This window comes from Sinohyriopsis cumingii, chromosome 15 (genome assembly GCF_028554795.1).
Source record: "Sinohyriopsis cumingii isolate HCF-2022 chromosome 15, ASM2855479v2, whole genome shotgun sequence".
In the NCBI taxonomy this organism is placed as follows: domain Eukaryota; kingdom Metazoa; phylum Mollusca; class Bivalvia; order Unionida; family Unionidae; genus Sinohyriopsis; species Sinohyriopsis cumingii.
Genome location: NC_142975.1, coordinates 63,812,181 through 63,837,918, shown reverse-complemented (window position 1 = coordinate 63,837,918; position 25,738 = coordinate 63,812,181). Strand labels below are relative to the sequence as shown.

The window sequence follows — 25,738 nt, the reverse complement described above, 5'->3', positions numbered from 1 at the left end:
CAACGAAATAATAGATTATATATGGAATCATAAAATGCATCATGTAAAAAAAGAGACATTATATAGGGCCAAAAGTAGAGGGGGCTTGGGGTTGCCGAGCCCTCTACTACTATAATTAACTAACATAATCAATAGATTAAAAAAAAAAATGCACTCAGACCCGGCTACAGCGTGAGAAGCACCGTACATCTACTGGTTCGGCTTCACCTTGAGAAACCGACCAGAGATATACAAAAATAACAAATTAATATAAAAAAATCGAAGTGCCACGCAAACATATGAGAACTAATTTTAAAATATAGAGACAAAACAGATTTATGCAAAATTTAATAAGTAAAAGTCACGCTTGGATTAGGGAGGAGGTAACCAAAAATATAAAATGTAGAGTAGAGCAGGACAACTGAGGGTGTAAATTGGACAAAAAAATTGGAAAAATTGGGGAAAATAAGATCTGTCAAAACACAAAGTATAATTTTTAAATACCTGCACAACACCTGGCTAACAGGCGAAGAAACAATCAAACATCGTATGCTGAGGATAATGCCGAAATGCCCTTTATGTAAAACAGCGAACTTCACCAAACTACATACGATTGTCCAATGTGATAAAACTAAACATAATAGGATAAAGTTAATAATGAAAATTTGCAAAAAATATAAGTATAACAAAAATAACATTTTATTCATAGATTTAGACTACGAAAACAAAATCGTTCTAAAATGTATAGACTATATAGTAACTACGATGATATCCTGTGGACAGGTGATAAAGATTTTTAAATAAGATACGTGGTAAAAATAAGAATATTAACCACAACAAGAACTCAGTACGTCTTACGACGAATAGATAATTACCGTCAGGTTGATATAACGCAATTGATGTTGGAATTAGGGGAGAGAGGGGGAGGGAAGAATAGGTATTACAGACCGAAGGGTCGCGTAGCGCAATTGCGAGCTGATGCCATACCCATACCCCCTCCTCGCACCCCACAACAACCATATTTCAAAGAAAATTTCAAATTCTATTTCAAATATTTCAAAGAAACCCATATAACTTTTTTTTTTTTAAAAGAGAAAAGGGAAGAAAGGAAGAAAGAAAAAAATAAAAGAATTTTGTAATTTAATTTTTTTTCTTCTTTCTCTGAAAGAAAATTCTAAAGACATATATAGGAAGGGATACAGGGAAAATATAAGGGGGAAGTAAATGGCGATGACATCATGGGGCTAAGTCACAGGGCTCAGTGAAGTGCATAGGCCCATCATGAGTCTTTGAAAACACCCAATGTAGAACATAAACAGACAAAATAAAGACACAAATACATACTGTATAACACTTAGTTTAAAACCCTACTAACTTCTCCCGCACTGCATGGTTGACCACTATAGAATAATGTGGTCTCATAAATACGTTTGGATCTTTCAATAAAGCATAATCAGATAAACTAAATAAAGGAGGCCTAACGCGACCCAGGAAAAACACATAGAGAATAAAGAAGCGTGAACCTTGGATCGAGCGTAACCTACCTATCAACATCTTTAAAGACTATCATGAGGAACGACACATATTATCACTCGAATAATAAAATAGGAAATTATTTTTTTTAAACAAAATCTAAATAGTACACCATTCCATCGTCAAAATTAGAAAACCATAAAACAAATTAAAAGATACAATATAACATCATAAAGGAAGAAATACAACTGGGAAAGATATTTGATCTATACTTGCTGTCTCAAACATAAAGAAAATATAGCATACACACAATATAACACCATTACATATAGCAAACACTGAGACCTAGGCGACATATAGCAAAGGTTACAAAACATTTCAAGGGAATGAACTTCGAGCAAGGTGAGGGAAACCAGACTCGGACGAACAACCCTTTAGATAACACTATGGAAACATAAATACCCCATCAAAAATTCTAAAAACTAAATTTTTTATATAAAATTTTGTTTTAATAAAACGTAGAACACATTTGAGGGGGAAATACACAAATATAAAATACTTTTTATTTTTTTTGGGAAATGGGGGCATCTGTCCGTTGCCCCCCCCCCCAAAAAAAAAAGTGTGTGTGTGTGTGTGTGTGTGTGTTATTATACCCATTACATTACTTGCAAAATATATATGGTGCTGACATTTTTGGCAAGAGGGAGACCTACCGATATTCTGCATATAATTATTTTAATGTTTTTCAGAGCGAGAGTATTGGGGCCTGATCTGTTCAATATATTTCTCAACTGATACAGCAGGTATAATCAGAAGCGTAGCTGGGGGGGGGGGGGGGGAAGGGGAGTACATATGTCCTCGGGCGCCAAGGTACAGGGGCGCCAAAATGAGGCTTACAACGTTACATTATAATAAGTAAACAAGGGTAATATTCAAAAATGTGATTAAACGGGGAGGGGGCTGGGGCGCCAATTTTATAGTTCGTCCCCGGGCGCAAAATATCATAGCTACGCCTCTGGGTATAATAGAGACCCGCCCCCCCCCCCCCCCCGAGTTTGCCACAGAGCGCTCGTGTAATATACGGTTTAATACAAAATACATGATTGTGGGCAGGAATATACAAAATTTGGTCAATATACATGATCGTTGGTATCTATTCAAACGAGGGCCATGAAATACATTAGCAAATTCCTACAGTATTTTAAGGCAGGCGATTACGAATTATTTAAACCACGTTTTTCATCTGTCACAGATTTTATAATCATTTTGAAGTGGCTGCTTTATCTCGAGGAAAACGAGCGGTAAGTGTTATACAAAACAAAATCTTAATAGCAATTTGATCACTTTTGCGTCATTTGACAGTAAGAATAGTAATAAATAGAGGATAATTTCTTTTCCTACGTTAGGCCTAATACCTGGTATGTTTTTTAGTGTGGTACACACACAAAAAACAACCCCAAAACAACACTAACAACATTTTAAAAAACCCACAAAAACGAGTGCCGTGCCGAAGCCACGGGCTAAAATGCTTTATTATCATTTTTTTTTATTTATAGCATCAATCACAAATTGAAATATATACAGTATTAGCGTTGGAAAAGAAAGTTTTCTTTTTGTTATATTTTTTTTTCTCACCCTAGCGAAACACTTTCTGCAAATGACCTTAATAAAGAAAAATAATAAATTAACCTAAACCACTTTGAATGTCGACCGTATCTTTTATTTACACGGCATCATGCGCGGAAGAAAATACCAACTGAACCGGGATTTCAGACAGCAGATGAATTGAAGTTGATTCATTGAACATCATTAGCAATTGTACAATCAAACAGATGCAACAATGAAAAGTGGAACTATGAAAAATCGAGAATGTTAGATTTGCGAAGGATTTATTCCGAATCATTGTCTGCTAATAGAGAATTCATGTCAGTTGCTGTGTCGGCGATGCCCACACAGCGCGCCGTCCAAATGTGAAGTTGCGTTTTGCTGACAGACATAACACTGTGCCATAATTTATCTGATGGCATGTAAAGAAGCTGCTTAAATTATAGTATTTAAAAGTTTCTTCATTTTGTAAGAGCTCAAGAAATTAATTCTGGTTTGAAAGACAAGATGACGGTAAAACTCAGAAGACGTAGCTGTACAGTACCGTTGGTGTTGGAGACATCATAATAAAGGTAACTGCGTTAACTTCGCTTTTTGTTTGGTAATTTGTTGGATATTATCTTTTGCTGATCTTCTTTGAGCTTGGAGTAAATTTTACATTCTGAACATTTTTATTTGCACTTATCTGCTTAATATGTATTGCTGGGATATCATATAGAATATGAAGTCAGTATAATGGTACTATATTACATATTTGAATGATAAAAGACTGGTAAATGATATAATGATAAACTACAAAATAAATAATTTGCCCAATATCCCAAATATGTTAATTAAAACAAACATTGAATGTAAATTCAGATATAATGAGCAGTTGTAAGAAGTAAGAAATAACATTTTATCCATTGAACCTGTTATGTGTTATCATCATCAGTTTTAAAATAAACACATGGAGACAAGTTTGCTTAAATTCTAAAATTAACACACACACACACACACACATATGGTATTTTAATCTAATACAGAAATGGTGACATTGATATATGCAGACCAATAGTTTTTTTCTTCTACAGATATAAATTAAAAAGCCTAATTCTGAGAGTTTCACCTACAACATTCATGATGGGAAAGGGCCACTAATTAAGAGCTGACATATGTGGAAGAAAAATACCATCCATGTTGAAAAGGGCTAGAGGTAATGTGAGAAAACATAATTTATCAATCTTATTTAACATTATTGTTGATATTTTATCTCAACTGGTCAAAAGGCTAAGTGGGTTTATGTAATGGTCCAGAGTGTGTTATTTATTTCACATCCCCTTCTGTCTTTCAACAGTAAGAAATTAGCTACTTTGGAGTCCATAGTTCTGATCAATTTGTTTATATAAAACTTGGTTTTGGGCTTAAATCAACATCTTGGATAAATCTAATAATGAGGAAAATCCAAGTATATACATGTGATCATGTATAAGATTAGTTGAGTTTTTTAACCAGCCTAAAAGCCATACTTCCACAATATAGGCTAAAATCATTAAGTTGTCCTTGAAGTTTGATGAGTGTTAACCATTAATAATAATAAGGTGATCTTTCATCTGAGTATGTTACCACCGCATGCAATATTTATACATGTAGTGCAGTTTTTACTAAACGTAGAATACATGCTTATATAAATGAGATCTAGATTGAAGAAGTGAAGATGCATACAAATACATGAGGTTATAACCACTACTGCTGATTCAAGTTTGATCATGCTTGGCCATTGGGCTTATAGAGTCAAGTTTCACAATGATGCTTATTATGAGTGTGATAAAGGTATGGTAGTGAAGTGACCTTGCATCTGATTGGCAGAGTTTCTTATGATTTGCACAACAGTGTTTATGATCCAATTTAGATCTGACTTGTTTAATTATTTGCTTGTATGTCTGAGGCTATAAGCAAAATCTATGCATATAATGTGGTGGTTCTACATCTCACTAGCCATTCTTGCTACTGCTCTTAAAACTATTTCTCATTAATTTCATCAGACTTGGTGAATAGATTTATCTCATCAAGATATAGCAAAAGAGCAATTTTGTAAAAAAAATATTCATTCATATTAAACTCAAATTCTGCATCTGATTGGTTGACCTTGCAAATACTATAAGGGCTCTATTTCTGACAAAAAGATTATTTTGATTTAATGTAGCAGAAATGCTTATATGATCAAAACATTGAACATATTTGATGACAAATAAGAAATAGTTTTTCATGCAAATTTGATAAACATTGATAAATCAGTTCATATCATTAAAAGCTTGGAAGAGTTTGATTACATGCGAGACCATCACATATTAATCATTCTTTATTTAGAGAATTATTTTTGTCAGGATTTAGTAAAATATGTAAAATCAATATGGACTGGTTTTGTTATGTACAGCAACACTAGTTGTTTACTGAGTACTGAGGGAATTGGAGTAAGGCAAGGGTACATTGCAGTAGGTAACCTGGTTGACTTGATAACAGGATTTTAACACAAACATTTTTATCAGGAGTCTAGCATACTAACCATTGATTCACTGCAGATCCTGCCCCCATTAGTTACCTTTTAATACATAAAGCATTTGGGTTTTTTATGTCACAAATCCCATAGGGATTAAAATTAACATCATAGGTCTCACTGGATAGTTTCGTATTTTGACATCCCTCTAATTTTTAAGGTAGAAGGCATGAACCTAATTATCACAAGCCTAGCATTTATAAATTTACACATAAGCTAAATCTATAATGTGGTTCAGATTTACTTTGAGTTAGGCATGGAAATAGGTTGGCTTGTTGGTGACTGCCTGTCACAGTTAGATGAGCATTGGAGATCATATGCGTAACTTAGTCTGCAAATGAGCTGCCGACTTTTATTTGTGTCTGCTACAGAGGTAAATATAAAAAAATCATGATGGTAGAGGGGTGATGAAAAGTATGCTAATTTGTTATAGTACTAGTGAACTTTATTCATGCATAAGGCACATACTGATTCTTTTAGTTGCCTTGTCACAGAAAAATATTGAAAATAGCTATTTCTAGTAAAAAATTAATGTAAAATGTACCTGCATCCTTTGACCCTACCAGAACCAAACTAAAAGCTCAAATTTGTGCAGCTGCTTTTGCTCATCACAAACATAATTGGGAGTATAACTGCTAACCCTACCCTCTAGCACACATTTCATTCATTCATTGGATTAAAGTCACGTGCACCTTTCGGTATGTGCGACTGTTTAGTTTGTACACGTTTGTGTACTTTTTGAATTTAGCGATTAACTTATACAATGCCCCCAAGCAAGCAAGCCGAAGCCCAGGTGCCCCAAAAGGTCCCGCCCAGGCTCTCGTCGCTGCAACCTTCTCCATCGTTGTACTCCATTGGTGGTCTGTTTCTGCATCTTGCATCTCCTTCCTCTCTCATTTCAGGCAGTAACCGAAGCACACCAGCAGCAGTATTATTAAATTTTTGTTGCAATCAATGCCCAGTTCCCTATATTTATTGGGCTATTCCTGTACTATCTTGCCAAACATGTGATTGTCACATACGCTTCAGATATTCCTGAGTTGTGAATTTTCCTATCTTTTGTAAGGTCTATTAAATTTTGTGTACTTTGCGTACTTGAATTTTCCGGAAATTTTTTCACATCTAGTAGGCTTTTAGTAGCCCTTTATTTTGTTTTGGAGATCTCAATTTGGTTAAGTATTTCGTACGTGTGGCTTTAAACCAATCAGTGTGTTTCAGGGCCAGTAAGTTGTTGGTCAAAAGAGGGCTTTCGTGGGTCAGAATGAAAGCCCTATGTGGTAAAATTTGTTTGTAAAAAAGAAAAAAAAAAAGAAAAGAAAAGAAAAAAAAGGTGGGTAGGGAGTGTGTATGCTATATTTGTGTGATGGCTATAGACATTTTTGTTCGTTTTTCTGCTTTTCCCACATATCCCGACAACACACATTCACGCTCACTTTCTCATTCACACTTATAAGTAGATGTGGGGGGGGGTGGCCTTATTTATTTTGTTTGATTTCGGGAAGGCAATTCTTTTCATACTGGGGGGTGGGGGTGGTTTGATTATTTGAGGCATACTCTTTTCATTGTTTCTGCCTTCATTCCCCAAGGTCTGCAAGTGTCCTGTTCTTTCTTCTTTTACTGCCTTAGGACGTTTAACTTCATTCTGTGCCTTTTCCTGCTCTTCTTTATTTCAGCTCTTTCTGCCTTATCCCGTGTCCGTTTCTGTTTTGGTCTTCTCGTCCTTTTGATACTGCCATGTTCGCCGTGAGATGTTTTCTTCGAGGGAGGTGGTTTGATTGCCTTTGTTTCCCTTCGCTTTGACCACTTGGCTATTTACCTGTTATTTTTGTTTAGCTTAGCTATTTGTGATTTATTTTAATGTATATTTTTTTTATTTTTATTTTTTTATATTTTTTTTTTTTTGAATCTAGCATGCCATTATAATTCCAAAACAGTGATTTTGTAATATTCGTCCTTATCTGGTTTTTATTGTTCGGGTTATGAGCGGCGGTGTCAGTCTGTGAACCCACTAGCCCGAGCTGGCCGTCACAATTCCCAAACAGTGATTTGTAATATTTTGATTGGTTTTTTTCTTTTTTGGTTCGATCTTTTAGGTTTATTGGTTTTAATTTCTTTACATGGTCTCTCTTTATACCCAACCCTTCATTCGGTTTAGATTTGTCCCCTTTTGCCTATTTTGTTAATGAATGTCATGATGTTATTATAGGTCATTCCTATGTTATTGTTTTTTGCCACAAGTAACTCCGGGTATGTCCACCATTCTCCTATTTGTTCCTGTTGAGATTTTAGTTCGGCCCTTTCCTGGTTGTATTTGGGGCATATATTTATTAAGTGTGCGATTGTTTCTGGAGTTGGGCAGTAGGGGCAGTTTTCGGTTGGTCCCCTTTTTATGTGTTTCCCTGCGCATCCTGCCAATAGTGTTTTACCTGTTCTTATTCTATTTATTATTGTTATATCGTATGGATTTTTGAAGGTCGGACTTTCGACTTTTCTACTTACTTTTTTCATCATCGTGTGTATTAGACTGTTTGCATCCGATTTTTCCCATAGCTCTTGCCACATGTCATTGATCTTGTCCCATGTTATTGATTTCAGTGACGCTGTATGCTATATTTTGGGCTTTTGGTTCGTTTGTGGCGTTTTTTGCTTCTGCATCTGCTTTGTCATTGCCTGGGATTATGGATGTGAGAGGGTATCCATACGAATTCAACGTGTTTGTTGTTTTTTTCAATCTCTTTAAGTAGCGATCTTGCATGATTAATCATATTAGGTCTGCTCTTGGATTGGTCCGTTGCTAACGATTGTAGTACACTGTAAGAGTCGCTTAGAATGACTGCCTTAGTTGTGGGGTATGTTTTGACGTATGTTAATGCCATTAGTATTGCCATGAATTCTACCGTGTATATAGCGCATTGGTCTGGGAGTCTTTTTCCAACGGTGACATCTAATTTTGGGATCACTATCCCTGCTGCAGTTTTATTTGGATTTTTGGTTTCTGATCCATCTGCGAAGATTTGCGTGTATGTCTCGTATTTGTTGTCAATGTACGTTAGTATTGATGCTCTTAGTCCTATCGGGTCATTTTGTTTTTGTCCTAGTTTATGTAAGCTAAGATCTATTTGTGGTGTGGGACAGGTCCACGGGGGGTCTGGGTAGTACCTTATTTTTTCTGGGTTGATATTTGCGATTTGAAATTTCCTTTTTAATTCTATAATTATTTTCCCACTAGGTATTTTTTTATTTTTTCCTTTTGTATCGAATGGTTTGTCGCATGCTAAGAGGGCTTGTAGCGTGAGGTGGTTGGGTTGGTGTATTGATATTCGAGTCGAGTATCGCAGCATCAATTCCTTCCGCCTTAGGTCTAGCGGGGGTTCTCCTACTATTATTAAGATATCTTGTGTGGGGGTACCATTTAGGACGCCGGTGCATACCCTTAGCGCTTTTGATTGGACTGTGTCTAGTTTCTTTAGTAACGTGGCGTTCGCTGCTCCATATACCTGGCAACCGTAGTCCAATTTTGCTCTTATAAGTGCTCTATATAGGGTAACGAGTGTTTTTTGATCAACCCCCCAATTCACCCCTCTGAGGTTTCTGTGGAGGTTGATGTCTCGTTTGCACTTCGTTACGAGTTCTTGGATATGAGCTGCCCACGTGAGTTCGTGGTCGAATACCATACCTAGGAGTGTCGCTTGTTTTTCGAATTTGATGGGTACCCCCTTTAGGGTTAACTTTGGAGTGGGTGGGGGGTGGCCACCTCCCGGATTGGAAACTATGCCTACTGTTTTTAGAGGTGACAATTTAAATCCCCATTTATCTGTCCAATTTCCTATATCGTTTAGTCCTTTTTGTAAGTGCTTGGTCGTTTCTCTGCTGGCCGGGTTGCCAGTTTTCCATACGGCGCTGTCATCGGCGAATTGGGATAAGTCAAGGTGGTTGGGTTTTACCGCTGTTTCCAGGTCGTTTATCATTATATTAAATAAAGTTGGGCTGATTACGCTTCATTGTGGCGTGCCATTTTCCAGTTTGTATCGTTCGGAGTAGTCTTGTCCTAGTCTGACTTGTATCTTTCTATCGGTTAGGAAGTTAGCAATAAATTTGTATATATTGCCAGTTATTCCGTATGGTTTAAGTTTACTTATCAGTCCCTTAGTCCACATTAGATCATATGCTTTTTCCATGTCTAAGAAGATGGCTGTAACATATCTGGATTTTTAAAATTTTTCTCTAGATGCTAATTTGACAGCGGTTTCTAGTCTCATGAGTTGGTCTATTGTGCTTCGGTAGTTGCGAAACCCGCTCTGTGTATTAGCTAGTAGTCCTTTGCTTTCTAAATGGTATTTCAGCCTGTTGTTTACCATAATTTCCATTATTTTACATATATTGTCTGTTAGTGATATGGGCCTGTATGATTTTATATCGCTTGAGGGTTTTCCAGGCTTAAGAATCGGGACCACTACTGCCTTTTTCCATCTTATAGGTATGGTACCGGTTTCCCATATTTTATTAATGAGGTTAAGTGCAATTGTGACAAGTTTTTTGGGTAGGTTCTTGTACATTTCATACCCCAAAGTGTCCTCCCCGGGGGATGTGGTCTTTTTGCCGGCGAGGGCCTTTCTCCATTCGGCTTCTGTAAACGGAAGGTTTAGTGGGCCGTCATTATTTCCTGCTTCCTTTATGTTGTCAGAGTTGCTTTCCTCAAATTGCCTTTTATGATTTTTAAACTTATCCTCTAAGTTGGTATTGCTACACATGTTGGCGAAATAGTTTGCGAATAATTCTGCCTTATGTTTGTTGTTTTGTCCAGGTATGTTGGGGGTTATTGATTTAGTTTTGCCTCTCATTTTTTTAATTCTTTGCCACACCTCCTTCGATTTTGTGTTAATATCTAGTTTTGAGCAGAATTCTCTCCATGAGTTTTGTTTAGCTATCATAATAGTTTGTTTGGCAGTTTTTTCCTTTTCCTTGTAGTAGTTAAAGTCCCTATTATTTTTAGTTCTTTTGAATTTGTTTAGAGCTCTTTTTTTCTCTTTAATTGCTATTTTACATTCATTATTCCACCAGGGCACCGTGGGTTTGGGTGCTACTCCTTTAGTTTTAGGAATTGTTTCTTGGGCCATTGTGTTAATGGTTTCTATTAATTTGTCATTAAAGGTGTCAATGTCCCGGTGATATATGGTTTCTGGGTTGATTGAGTCACCTATCTGTTTGAACCTAATCCAGTTGGCCTGTTCGTATTTCCATCTTGGTGTGAAGGACGCTTTATTTTGAGGTATTCTAATTTGTATTTCTATATTTATAAGGTAATGGTCACTTCCCATAGGGTCGCTTTCATCAACTTGCCAATCAGAAATGCCTGCTAATCTTGGTGTGCATAGAGATAGGTCTATTGCTGATGTGTGGCCTGTTCTGTCATCTATCCGGGTGTGCATTCCGTTGTTTAGAAAAACTAAGTTGCATTTTTGTGCCCATTTTTCTACAATTTTTCCTTTAATGTCCGTCTTTTGACTCCCCCATAGTTCATTGTGCGCATTGAAGTCCCCGCATATTACCACCCATTCTCCACAGTCTTTAATCATTTTGATTGTTTCGTCTGCACTTAAATTGCGCTGCTCATTTGTTTCATAGAGGTTAACGATTAGTACCTGCTTAGTTTGAGCGGTTATTTTGACTATCTGTATTTCGAAGTCATTGGGCGGTCTACTATCTGTTAATTTATGCATTTCTGATGTAATTCCATCTCTAACAAAGGTTGCTAACCCCCCTCCTCTTGCTGTGGGGGATCGATGCTTTAGGTATTTGGTGTTGTAGCCTATGATGTTTGGGATACGTGAGGTATCATTTAGGTGGGTGTCCTGTATGCATATAACATCTGGTTTTCTTTCCTGTTCAAGTATTTTGTTATTTAGTTGGTCAGCGTGGGCCCTAAGGCCGCGTGCATTCCATTGCCATATTTTGATTTCTGCTCTGGAATCCATCTCTAGTGCAAAAAGTCTTAATAGTTTGTTTAATTTACTGTTGTTTTCATTTTATGCGTGTTTCCTACCAGTGAGGGTGCTACCTATTTATTTTGTTTTTGGTATCCTGATTTTTGTTTTGGCCTGCTTATAGTTTACCCCATGGGAGATCATATATTCGACTATTAGGGCTTCTCTAAGAGCCCTGGGGCATTCTGCGTGGTTTGGTTTGTGGTTACCACTACAGTTAGCGCAGTGCTGATTGGTGGCGCTACATGTTTTCCGGTCTGGGTGGTGAAGACCACATTGATTGCACCGGAATAGGTTTCCGCAACTCTTAGAGTAATGCCCCCAATTTTTGCAGTTGCCACAGAACCGTGGTTTGTTTTTGAAAGCAAAAATTTTTTTAGCCTCGAGTTTTTCGGCTATTTTGATAGTTTCTGGGGTGGCGCCCTTAAAAAAGAGTACCACTGCAGTGCTATCCTTTCCCCTTCTTGTGTTTAGGCGGATTGCTTTCTCTACTTCCTGTCCTTTACTCCTTATGTAGTCTACTATTTCATTGGTTTTATTTTGAGTTGATACGTATATGACTCCTTTGTTGTGTGTTTTTGGGGGGTTTGGGTCTATGTGTTGTTTTGTTCTGTTGTGTCTAGTGACCTGAACATTTATTTGGCCTATTCTTTCAATTTCCATATATTTGGCAATCTGTTGTTCAGTGGTGCATTTGATTATCAGCAAGTCGTCTCTAGTGCTTTTAAGCGTGAATTCTCCTTGGTGATGTTTGTTCAATTGCCATGCTATGGTTTTAAAGGCTAACTTCGTTATTTTGGAATTTACTCCCTTGATGAAGAGAGTCAGTTCAGCGGGGTGTTTCTTGTTTTGGATATTTTGCAGACTGGTCTTTTTTCCCCTGGTGTTTTTCTCTTTAGCTGACTTTGTTTCGTTGTCCATAACCGGCTTGCTGGGTCTTGTATTGACAGTTAGTGTGTTCCTTATTCTTTCTAACTGGTATTTGGGATTTGGTTTTCCTATTATTCTTACCTTTTGTTGAGTCGTGTGTGACTGCTTTATTTGTGGTAGGGTGAGGGCGTTCTGTTTCATCTAGTAGGTTCTCAGTTTGAGTCCCCTGGCTGCTAGTGTTTTTAACCAGCGTGGTCTGGGTTGTTTTTGTGCTTGTTGAGTATTGTTCCTCAGTTTGGGTACTCATGTCGGATGTAGTTTTGCGGTTACTCGGTAGATTGTCCACATTCTCGTTTACGCTTGGTGACAGGTAGAGTCTACTCATCGAGTCAGTTGGGGTCGAGTTGAAAATTGGCGTTAAGAACTGTATCTGTCGTTTTTCTCTTGGGGGGATGAGACTGCTTCGGAGTAAGTTTGCCTTAGTTTATCTGCCTTTAGGTTGACCAGGCAGCTGAGATAACTATTTGATGATGTGACATTAATTTTGTTGTTATCCATCTTGAGTTTCTTTATTTGATGTAAGGTATATATGACGGGATATTTCTTTATCTGTCTTAACTATACTTTATTCTACTTAGTACTATGAAAAAGCAACAGCTGTAAGGGGATATGCAAATAGCTTTTATTCTGATTTGTGTAATTAATTATTATATTACTATTATCCAATTTAAACTTATTGAAAATTATTTTCTAGCCAAATGGTCAAAGTAAAAGGTTTTACTTACCCCGATCCAATTTTCTTTTTAAGATCTTTAGAGTTTTTAAATACAGCCTTCTAATTATACAAGTTTCATTACATTGGTCAATAATTAGTCACATGTGATGACACTTGTAACTAATCAAACCACAGCAACTGAGAGCAGACTAAGCACTGATATTTATATGGTACAGTGGCAATATACAGTCTGTCTGCTGCAACACATGAAACAAACTGGACAAATCTGAAAGCCTTGAATTTGACTTTATTTATCTGTATGGTAGAACAGAACCTGAGTTGAAAAGCTTTTAAAGAAAGACCTTGATATCAAACCTAATAATAACTGCAGGAGTTATATTATGGATAATTAACCATTCTCTCAGTTTCAAACTGGGCATTCCATCCCATGGGGTTCTAAATGTAAACCAAGTGTAACTGATATCCTAATGAACTGTAAAGACCATAGCAGCACAACAGCAGGGGACCAGGTATGTCCAGATCCAGAAATCACAGACCAGTTTCAAACTGATGATGAACCACATAAAAATTACACATCTGCTAGAACTTATGTTATGAAGATAACTTAAATTGCATTATTATTAATCCTCCTCCTCACATTCATCATAATTGAGATGCATCATATATGTTTTATTGTAAAATAGTTTATGCAACATAATTCAGTGAAGACCTTTGCTGCCAATTTACCAGTGAACCATTTGTTTCAATGAACATATTTTATGTTGTAACAAGGAGCATCATTTAAACATTATGATACACTTATCATACCTGTATATGAAATCTTAATACTAACACTTATACTTGCAATACTACTACTAATAAAAACACCTGCATTGATAATTTGATTATGTTCAATTGGACTTGTATCTAAATGATCACCAGCTGTATGAAAAGACATATTTTAATATATAGATATTGGATGGAATACTAGTTACCACAATTGAATAGTCATATGATAAATGATATATTATTTTAAACAATTTATATTTGCAGTGAAACATACTTTTACATTATTTTCACTTAAATTTCATTTATAGAGCAGTATACTCTGCATTCATTAAATTACTGAAATGGTTATAATACAACAACAAATACTGCAACTTCCAGAATCACAAAAATCAAAAGATATAAACAAAAACTTCCCTACATGTATCAACAGTTGTCACTTAATAGACAGAACTCTGAAGATTTAGAATAGGATGTTAACAAATTAGGTATTCAAGTTAAAAAGAAAAAAATACCAAGTAAGCTTACTACCAAAAAATCAAACAATAACAGTGAATTTTAGTACATTCCCAGGAAACAGAATATATGATTTTTCTTAACTTGATCTGATACATCTTAAATCTATAGAAAATGATTCATATTGTATGACTAAAATATTATGTAAACAAAAATTCCATCACTTTTTTCAGATGCAACATGCATACCCCAACCCATCCTTCTTGATCATAAAGTATACCAGCATTCCACTATAAGATGGGGAGCTGTAGTGGCTCAGTGGTTAGCTTTCTGGACCTGTGAAATAAGGTAGGTTCAAATTCTACCATCAGACCAACCTGGGTTAGCTACCATGGTGTGTCCTTGGGCAAGGCACTATACTTAAAGTGCCTTGGCACTAAATAACTTACTTGTGTTGGTTTACCATAAAAGGCCAAACCAAACACAAAAAAACAACAACTTTAAAATATGAGTTTTGTCAATACTAAGTAATTGAAAATCATACTGAAGAAATGTTTTTGTTAATACAGATTAATGGATCTAAAAAATCTTTTTCTTCTGCAGGAGTTTAAAATGTTAAATTAAAAAGGTCATGGTACACATTGCCTTGTTCGTACACATCAGGCTCCGTAACCCATATCCAACTAAAAATTTTAGTAGAGTCTGAATAAAACATATTTTAATCTGGATGATAATATTCTTTCTCCATTCATATATTACACCACCAAGATTGATCCAAATAAGATTACATTTTACTATAACACTGAGGATGAGTATGCCTCTTAACAACTTACAAATGTGGAGAGAATGGAGTTAAACTGAACTTTGATTTCTTTTCAACCATAGCACAAGATGATCATTTATTATGAAAAAACCTGAATAAAGTTGGAGTTCATAACCATGACAGTCTTGATACAATATAAATTCAATATATTATTGTTGTCTTGAGGTATAGTTCTGTATATTACAATCTCACACAAGATCAGGGTATATTTTAGTACCATACAGTTAATTCGGGATTGTATTAATACCTATTCTGGTGAATGAACATTAAATAAGATTTACTATTTTGGAACCAGTTGCAATAAAGTTTACTAAACAAGAGAAAATATGACTTTACTATAATATCTAAAATGTAAAATCTGCAAACAGAATACTTGCTTGACTTTACACTTCAACTATATCATAATATTTATTTGAAATGAATTTATACAAATGGCATTAAATTGGGTTTCAGGCTGGTAATGACAATGGTAGTAGTGAATAGGGACGGTCTAGGGACTAGGGAACTTCCATGTTAAAAAGGGTATATCCGCTCTGGGGACTATGTAATTTAACATGGGAGAAAAAAAAAAATATCCATTCTAGGGACAAGGGGAATTTAACATGGGAGAAAAAAAAAAAACTATTCACTCTAGGGACAAGGGAAATTGAACATGGGGAATAAATCGTGGGACTGTCTTGGGACTAGGGGAAATGGAACAGGGTCGGGACCCTATTTTAATAAGGTCCCGACCTGATGGGTCTATGAAAATGGAACAGGCAAAAATTGAAACAGGGAGGGGTCTCTATTTTTTTATTATTTTTTTAAACAAAAAAATAAAAAAAGGGGTAGGCAATTGAAAGTCAAGATCTTTTCGAGAGATAGGAATGGCCCTGAAAAGGGCCTTTGGTTTTATGTTAATATACCCTTAACATAAAGGGCATCTGTGACATCTTCTTCTTGACCTTAGGCTGTGCCTGACTGCAGGACCATAGATTAAGACTCTTTTGAGGCATCCTTGATGCTCCACATAAGATTCTTCGCATCCACAGGCTGGTGTCTGTCCTGTGGATAACTGTCCAGTTGGATCGGACATACATTGATATGTCCGTCCGGAACATCATCGAAGACACAAGCGTTGAAGATTGTACATCGGTCCACATGTTGGGGTGCTGAGTAACAGGTGAAGGAATGCAGTGAACTGTACTTATTTATAGGGGGAGGAAGGATTGAAACGGATTGAGTTTGTTGACCAATCCAAACACGCGTTACAAAATTCAGTCAGCCCACGTCCAATCCGAAGAGAGCAGTCTGTGACGTCACATAGTCTATATAGATTCGCTAGCGCCTGTGCGTAGTCAATCTAAGCGACAGTTTTTCAACATGACGGAAACTCAGAAAACGATCAGTTTGGGTGCACTGATGGTGGAGACTACCCAAGGGAACCCAGACTTACTTTCAGAAGAGGTGAATTGGGATTTTGTGGATTTTTTTACCTTGCAAGAATTTGTTCCTGAACCTTCGTCACCTTCTCCTTCATTACCGCACATGGAAAATTTTAGACAGAGACAGAAAGAAGAATTGGAGAAATTTATACAACAGCAAAAGGAAGCGGAACAAGCTTTTCTCCTACAGCAACAGCAGCAAGAAGAAGAGGTAAGAAAAAAACAAGAAGAAGAAGATGCAGCAGCAAAGAAACAAGGGTGTCAAAATCAAACGGTCACGGTACTGTTAGACATTTTAGTTAAGAAGTCTGAAACAGATGTATCAGACTTCTTTATTACGGCCGAAGAGAATACGACCTTCCCAAGCTAAACACTCCAACCCTGTGACTACGCCTACTGCACCATCCTTAGTGATTTCAACGAAATCATCATCAACAGTACGCAGTCCAGAAGTAGGCCTTGGCCATGGCAAAGGCTTAAGACAGTTAAAGTTGATTGTTTAAACTCACCCCTTACACCAAAAAAGGCCCTTTTCAGGGCCATCCACGTCTCTCGAAAAGAGATAGGCTTTCAATTGCCAATAACTAATAAAAACCATTTTACCCAATAGTACCTGTCTGTGTATGAGTGTGCGTGAGTGTAGGTTCTTATTTTAAAATCAAAACCCAAAGACACTTACCTTTTATAATTAATTTATTCTTTTATAAATATTTACAATTCACAATTCACAACAGAGCACTTTAAAAAGTTCATAGACTTATTCTGTCTCATTGTTCACTCTCTGTTTTTTTAATTTCTTCACCGTCATAGTCTTTTCCTGCTCTTCCTCTTCACTTTCTTCCCTTCTTTTCTTCTCCTGTTTCTTTTTCTTCACCTGTCTGTTTTCTTCCTCTTCTTCTTCCTCTTCCTCTGAAGAATCCCTCTCTTCTTCTGACTCCTCTTGTTTCTTTTTTGGGCAGTCTGGTGACCAATGTCCTTTTTCTTGACAATAATAACAGGTATCTTGACTTTTGTCTCTTCTAACCCCTTTTTTTTCTTTTTTGACGGTCTAGACACTCTGAAGACCAATGCCCTTTCTTCTGACAGATATAGCAAGTATCTTGACTTTTATCTTGAAAGGAAGGAGAGTAGTCCCTCGGCTGGTCTGAAGAGAATTTTCTAATGACCCCTCGCAAAGCTCTGATGAAACGTTCGATCTTGGTAGTCTCTTCCATTGTTGTGCTCAGTTTGAGAGTGAAATGAATAGTGAAAGGACAAGACACATACCCTTTATATACGCTGGTCTGCTATGACTATAAATTAATCCATGGTGTTTAAACTTTAGTCATTTGACTTTTTGCTATCGAGATGAAATGATCCAATTCATTTGAGAAGAAAGAAGAAGAAAGTAAGAGGCAGAAACGTGATCTATCGCCTCGTACTAGGGCTGAAGTCTTGGCACAAATTCATGCCAGTGATTTTGAAGAGGACATGAGTGAACCAGAATCCAAACCCTCTAAACAAAGTTTACCACCCTTAGTCAACCCTGAAAAGTACTATGACATTCGAGAGATGGAAAAGCGTCCCTCTAGAAAATTTAGAACTACGGCTTACAAATACACAGTGAAGTTTAAAGATTTCAAGTCTGAAGTACTGTTAGAGAAAGCAAAAGCCGGTTCATCACCGACATGTGGGATTCTTTGCTCACCACACTCAAGCGACAATGTCAACCCAAAGAAGATGATCGCTTGAGACTTTCCATACAACATGATGGCTTGAAATCCCCTGTTTGGATTGAGTTTAGCAGCCCTGCAGAATTGACCACTTCCAAAGTCATGGACAAGATTCAACACGTGCAACAATCTAATGACCAGTTTGACATCACCGATGGAAAAGCCACACTGGACATGACCCACGTCTCTCCTCCTCAAGGGACCGGACAATGCAGAAAGACCTTATTGGTCAACAACCTTCGCATTACCAAAACAAGTCTTGTCCAAATTAACAATTTTCAAGACCACATGTGTTTAGCCCGAGCCATCGTGGTGGGATGAACCTATGCCGACAAGAACGACACAGTAGAATGGAAAAGAGCCTGGGAGAACATTCGAAAATCGAACCGAGCCAAACAACGAAATGAAGCAGAACTTCTGTTACAACAAGCATGCCTGTCCAAAGACACATCCTGTGGCATTCCTGAGATGCAAAAATTGCAAGATGCCCTAGCTCCACGATACACCTTGAAAGTGCACCCTCAAGAAGTGCGCGGGTCTCTGTTGTTTCGAGGGAAAGACTTTAAGGATGGAAAATACATTCACCTCTATCATCACGATGACCATTTCGATACCATTACCACTATCACTGGATTCCTGGGATACAAATATTACTGTGAGAAATGTGACTTATGATGGTTATAATAATCGAGAGCAACACAAACATTGTGGATCGAAATGCTCAGGATGTTTGGCCTCTCAACCCTGTCTGAGCGAAGGGCAAGAACCAGTGCATTGTCCTGCTTGTCTGCGCACATTTGTCAGCCCTGCCTGTTACCAACAACATCTGAAGATGCAAGGTTCACAGAAGAAATGTGCTTGTCAACTCCTGAGATTGTGCCCAATGTGTGGACAAGGTCTATGTATCAACAGTACCAAGGCACACGTATGTTCAGGAAAGAAAAAATGTCACATTTGTCACTGCATTGTGGACTTGGAACACCAATGCTACATACAAAAATACCAATCCCAACCAGAGAAAGAGGATGGTCACAAGAAGAAGAAAGGCAATTTCATCTTTTTCGATTTCGAATGCATGCAAGAGACCAGTATTCACATTCCTAATTTCTGCGTGGCTCATCGAGCGTGCGAGAAGTGATTCAAGAACCTATCTTGAGTTATTGCCCTCACTGCAGTAAGATTCCTGGAGGGCGTGAAAAAATCTTTCAAGGACTGAACACACTAGCCGATTTCACACAATGGGTCTTAGACCCCATCGACAAGACGTGGAGCCAAGAGGACATCGAACATTATTATGGAGATTGTCATCACCATGCCACGGTGATGGCTAACAATTTCTCCGGATACGATGGACAGTTTCTTTTGAGATGTTATACGGAACGTGGCATCGAGCGTCCTAAAATCACTTTGAACGGAGCCAAAATCATTTTCATGCAAGTGGGACAAGTGCAGTTTAAAGATTCGATGAGCTACTTAGCCATGCCTTTGAGTCGAATGCCTAAAATGTTTGGAATGACAGAAATGGCTAAAGGGTACTTTCCACACTTTTTCAATACAGAAGCCAATCAACACGCCGTTCTACCCCATTTGCCTCAGGCTCACTATTACGACCCTGACAACATGCATACTGAACGAGAAACTTTCTACGCTTGGTACCAGGCTCACGCCTCCGACCCTTTCGACTTTCAGGAAGAAATGCTAAAGTATCGTCGTTCCGACATGGACATTTTACGGCGATGCTGTGGAAAATTTCGAGAACTGTTCATGGAACACGGAGGGGTTGATCATTTAAAAGAGGCTTGCACCATTGCCAAAGCATGTTCCTTAGTCTACCGACAACGATTCATGCTTGAAAACACTGTGGCTGTCATCAGTCCTCAAACGACCAACTATGTCAAACGTCAATACTCGGTCAAAGCCCCATGCTGGTTGCATTACTTGTGTGACAAGGAAGACAAATGGATTCAGCATGCCCGCAACGGACAGGGCGAAAGATCATCGGAATGCATTCAGTCAATGGCTGGGACTTAGAAAACCCCAAGATCATGTACGAGTTTAACGGTTGCTTATTTCACGGATGTCCCGTCTGTTACCCTGACCGCGGCACTAAAAATCAGTTCTTACAACGAACCATGGAAGACTTGTGCCAGGCCATTTGTCAGCCACGCCTAAAGTTAGAACAGGAAGGATAGCAAGTGGTGGAAATGTGGGAACACAAATACAATCACCGTTTGAACACCGATCCTGAGTTTAAACGCCTCATGGAAAGTTACCAGTTCATGGACCCCCTGAACCCAAGTAATAGTTTGTACGGAGGAAGGACCAATGCCACCTGTTTGCTGTACCAAGCTGACGAAGAGAAAGGAGAAGAAATCAAATACTTGGACGTGTGTTCACTGTATTCCTATGTGTGCAAATATTGTTGCTTTCCTGCAGGGCACCCACAATTGTTCACCGAACACATCGACCTAAAAAACATTCGACAATACGAAGGCTTGATCAAGTGCAAAGTTTTGCCTCCCACGAACCTATACCATCCCGTCTTACCTCGCCATTGCCAAGGCAAACTTGTGTTTCCTTTGTGCCGTACTTGTGCTGAAACGTGCAACCAAGATCAACCTTGTCATCACACCCAGGAAGAACGGGCCTTGACGGGGACATGGGTCAGCGTAGAATTGTTCAAAGCTCTGAACATGGGATACCAACTGTTAGAAGTGTACGAAATTTGCCACTTTCCCAAGACACAATAATTCCACAAGGGTGACCCCACGCAGAAAGGCATTTTCGCAGACTACGTGGATGCCTTTTTGAAACTGAGCAAGAAGCCAGTGGCTATCTGTCCTGGTGTCACACTCCCGAAGACCAAAAGACATTCAGAGAGAAATTCTGGGCACAAGAAGGCATTACTTTAAATCACATTGAGAAAAACGAAGGCAGGCGATCGTTTGCCAAAGTGATGTTAAATTGCTTGTGGGGTAAAATGGCACAATGACCATGTTTACCCAAGACGGAGTATTTGACCGAACCTTCCCGCTACTTTCAGATGATTCACGACAAAGCCAAATTCATGAAACACGTGGACGTCGTTCGTGAGGATTTGATCTTGGTGAATTACGAAGAAGATCTGAACTTTGTAGAAGATGACCCCTTTGGAAATGTCATCATTGCAGCTTACATGACAGCTCATGCTCGCTTAAAATTGTACGAAGCTTTAGAACTGTTAGGGGAACGTGTCTTGTACTTTGACATGGACAGTTGCATTTATATCGATCACCCGAGTCAACAGCACCCTGACATCGAAGGAGACCGTTTAGGAGCCTGGACAGACAAGCACCCCGATGACAAGATTCTAAGTTTCGTTAGTGGTGGTCCCAAAAATTACGGCTACGAATACTGGGACAAACAAGGAGAAGTGCACACGAAGTGTAAAGTGAAAGGACTTACTCTGAATTATCGTACCAGTCGAGTGGTCAACTTTGGCATATTGAAAGAAGCCTTGCAGTCTAGAGAAAGTGACCACCTATCAACCCAACAAGATTGTACGTTTACCCACACACCACATCGTCAGTTGACCCTTGGAAAAAGTCTATCAAATCGTGTAGCAGAAGCGAGTGCGGCTTCCCACCCACTTTACTTTGCCGTATGGACATGTCGGTATAAAACATTGGTTGTAAGAGGATAGCCACCCACCAGAAGGATGACTTCGCCGCAGCAAGAATCGAGTGAGAAATCCAGTGAGAACTCCAAGTTCAAACCCTACCATTTTCCAGTCTTCTTACCTGACTATTGTGATTGTGCCCGTTTTTGGACACGTTTCAAAAATGGCCTACGGATAGGGAAGGATTACCTTCTTCGTATGTTTTAGCTAGAACAGGATTTGTCTACTTCGGACCCGAGTCAGGATTGGGATACGAAGTACAGTGTTTCGCTTGCGGACTGAAGTTACGAATGGATCTATGTATCTACAAAGATTCAGCTATTCTGGAACATACTCGATGGTCTCCGCACTGCCCTTACCTTTCAATGGCCTTTCCACCCATTAAACTACGGTACAATTATGACGGTACCTTCCAAAACTAGACGTAAACACATTGCATCCTATTTCATTGTTGTTTCTTTTCCACATAATAGCTAATTTTTTATAAAATGTTAAACTTTACTAATCTTTTTTCAAGATCACTTTAGTTTGCAAAAATATATCTTGTCATTTATTGGCATTCTACATTGAATTTTGTAAACTAGCTATAAACCTGACCTAATTACTCAACTTAACTGCTGACAGAAACAGTCTACAGTAAATGTATTTCATTTCTATAGCTCGATGGATAAACATTACATCTTTTAAAGCTGTGCACAGAATAGGCCGACATATCACGAGTCAGGAAAACATGGGGGTGGTATCCCCTGTGTCCAAAATTAATATCATTTTGAATAGAATATTCTAGTGACAATTGCCTCTTTTCAAATGGTAAGCATTGCTTTTTTTTATTTTCATCAATCTGTCAAATTCGGTATGCATTTTGCTTTAATATTTGAGATGGAAACCTTAGGTGCATAGAAATGTCAGACAGCATTGTACATCATGGATGGTGTCCAACATACTTTTATGATCATAAAACAAAATCCCATTTTTTAGTTATGGCCACTGATTTAAAAAATATTCATCCAAGCTAAATATAATAATAATAATAATGAGGACTTTGTATAGCGCCTAATCTTTAGAAGCTCTAAGCGCTTTGCAACATTAGACAACATAAAAACATACACAATGATATGATTACAAAAACAAACACCATGAAATTAGAAAACATAAAAAACATGCTGAGAATATTTAAGGTAGTTAACATTATTAAGTCATTAAGTTTGTTTTTGTAGTCAGAATAAGTAGTTTTGAGAGCACTCTTGAATGGGATCACTGCGTCTTTGTGTCTAAGTTCAGTGGGCAATTCATTCCATGTTGTTGGGCCCTGGTATGCAAAAGAATGCTGTCCATGTGACTTTGTTTTCATAGTGAGAATAATGAGTATATGATTGTCGGAAGAGGAGTGTAAGTATCTTGCTTGTGTGTACACATAGGTGAGGTCGGATAGGTATGTTGGACTAGAGTCTGTCAGTGAAACGTAGCACAGAGAACTAATGTTGTGTTTGATTCTGGATCGAATGGATAGCCAGTGTTGGGTACAGAGCAGCGGGGAGGTGTGCTCTGATTGTGGTACTCTAAGTATGATCCAAGCAGCTATGTTTTGAACTTTTTGAAGTCTCTGCAGTAGATATTAAGATGAACCAGACAGAATTGAGTTACCATAGTCCAGTCTTGAAAGCAGTAATGAACACACAAGTGTTTTAGTGGCATCAACTGAAAGATATCTGAGAATGGAGCTGATGCGTCTCAGCTCAAGATACGCAGCCTTGCATATGTTCATGACATGTTGGTGCAATGTGAGAGTACTGTCCAGAGTAACACCTAGGTTTTGTACTGATTGTGTGAATTTAATGTTGGTGTTGCTGATATTTATTGTGTGAGGTAAAGGATGTGAATGAGAAAGTCTTTGATAAGTAAGTATGGCTTGATTTAAATTGTGTTTTTCATGTGACTTGCCAGAGATTTTTAAATGAATTGATAAAGTAACTTGAGACACATTTCAAAGTACATGTTTTAAAAATATTCCATTGATTATTGCTGGCATTTAGAAAAATGCAATGCATCCTTTGTTGTGAAACTTATTTTAAAACATTGTATTACTCATGCAGAAGCCTGCTTGAAAACTAATGGCAAAGCAAAGGCAAATGGAATGGAAGAGACCATATCAGAGACCCTCAAATATGCACCCAACCAACGCAGAATGATAAAAAACAAGGTAATCCAAATGACTCTTATTTCATCAATATTGGATTCAGTTTCGTCTTTTAAAGCATAGTATTTGCAAAGCGGATGCATTTCTAAACTGATAACAAAATCAGCTTATCCTATTGCCCAGGACTATCAGAGCTAGAGTCCAGCTAACTACAATATGCATATATCTTGTCTGATCGGACAAGTGCCTCCATTTGGAATTTTTATTCACATGAAATATTTGGATGAAATAAATTCATCTTTGTGCAAATTGATTGCACCATCCACTTGCCAGAAATGACAAGTAAGTGCAAAGTTATCTTGTATCATGGCTTAACGATAGTAAGGGAAGCACAAGTGCAGTGAAGAAAATTTCATACATTTTTATAATGCTGATTAACATGACTTCTGCATATGTAACTAGTGCTGAGATGATATGACTTTATTTAAGCATTACAATTTTGTTTTAATTTGCAGGTGCCTGAGCAGAAGAAGTAATAGATAAACTTTACAGTGGAGTTGGAGACTGATTCTGATTCATAATCTTAATTAAATCTAGAAAATAAACATTAAAGTCATATTAAAATATCTGTTGTATTGTTTCCTTCTTTCATTTTTCTCTTAAAAACAAATGTCTGAACCTTTAGTCTGTAAATTCAGTGGATTCCTTATCAGCCCATCTACTTTTACTTTACACCATGCTACTTTAAAAAAAAAATGAATTATCCCCATTGGGGTAGGTCCCCCCAACCCCCCACCCTACTTTGTCAACTTACCTGCCACATTTAAATCTAATGGAAGGCCCTGCTGTAAAGCCTGTTAGTAAAACTACCCAACAAGAGGATTTCATATATTTGCAACTCCTAGATGGATGGTAATGTTTTCATTTTTGTAATGTAGATTTGGACATTCTTGCCACCAGTATGGAATATGTGTTTCAGAAACACAAGCAGCTTTCATCAGATTTGCATATAGGTTTTATATGTTGTGAGTATGTTGTAGGAAGTTTTTTTAAATAACATCATATGAGATGATGCCAGTGGAAATGGCAGAAAAGTGTCTGTATTGTTCACCAACTACACCTTGTTCTTACAAAATGTGGCTGTTACACATTCCCATGATGATGTCACTGACAGCCATCAGTGAGGAATGCCCCAACAAGCATAATACAAATTGCTTCCATTGTAATTGTTACAATTCCATTCTGACCACTCCGGTGTCCTAGTGGTTAGAGCGTCCGCCTCAGAAGCGGGAGGTCATGGGTTCAAACCCCAGCCAAGTCATACCAAAGACTTACAAAAATGGTATTAACAGCTACCTCGCTAGACGCTCAGCATTAAGAGGTTAGTGTTAGGACTGATCGGCCTGGTGTCAGGATAATGTGACTGGGTGCAACATCATACTACATGTTTGCAGCATGATGCCCCAGTGCTATACATCACTATAAACTGCCACACTGCAGACATCGTAGCAATATGACTGAAAAATTATTCAAGCTACGTTAAAAATCCAATCACACACACACAATTCCATTCTACGATC

At 37.8% G+C, this 25,738-nt stretch overlaps 1 long non-coding RNA gene across 1 annotated transcript; it reads left to right on the top strand.

The window, feature by feature from the left end:
* The first annotated feature begins 3,714 nt into the window (after nucleotides 1-3,714).
* LOC149781949 (uncharacterized) lies at nucleotides 3,715-24,792 on the top strand. The gene is made up of 4 exons (XR_016414831.1): nucleotides 3,715-4,252; nucleotides 14,638-14,752; nucleotides 24,115-24,221; nucleotides 24,674-24,792. It is a non-coding gene; the product is annotated as an uncharacterized LOC149781949 (long non-coding RNA).
* Nucleotides 24,793-25,738: the final 946 nt, after the last annotated feature.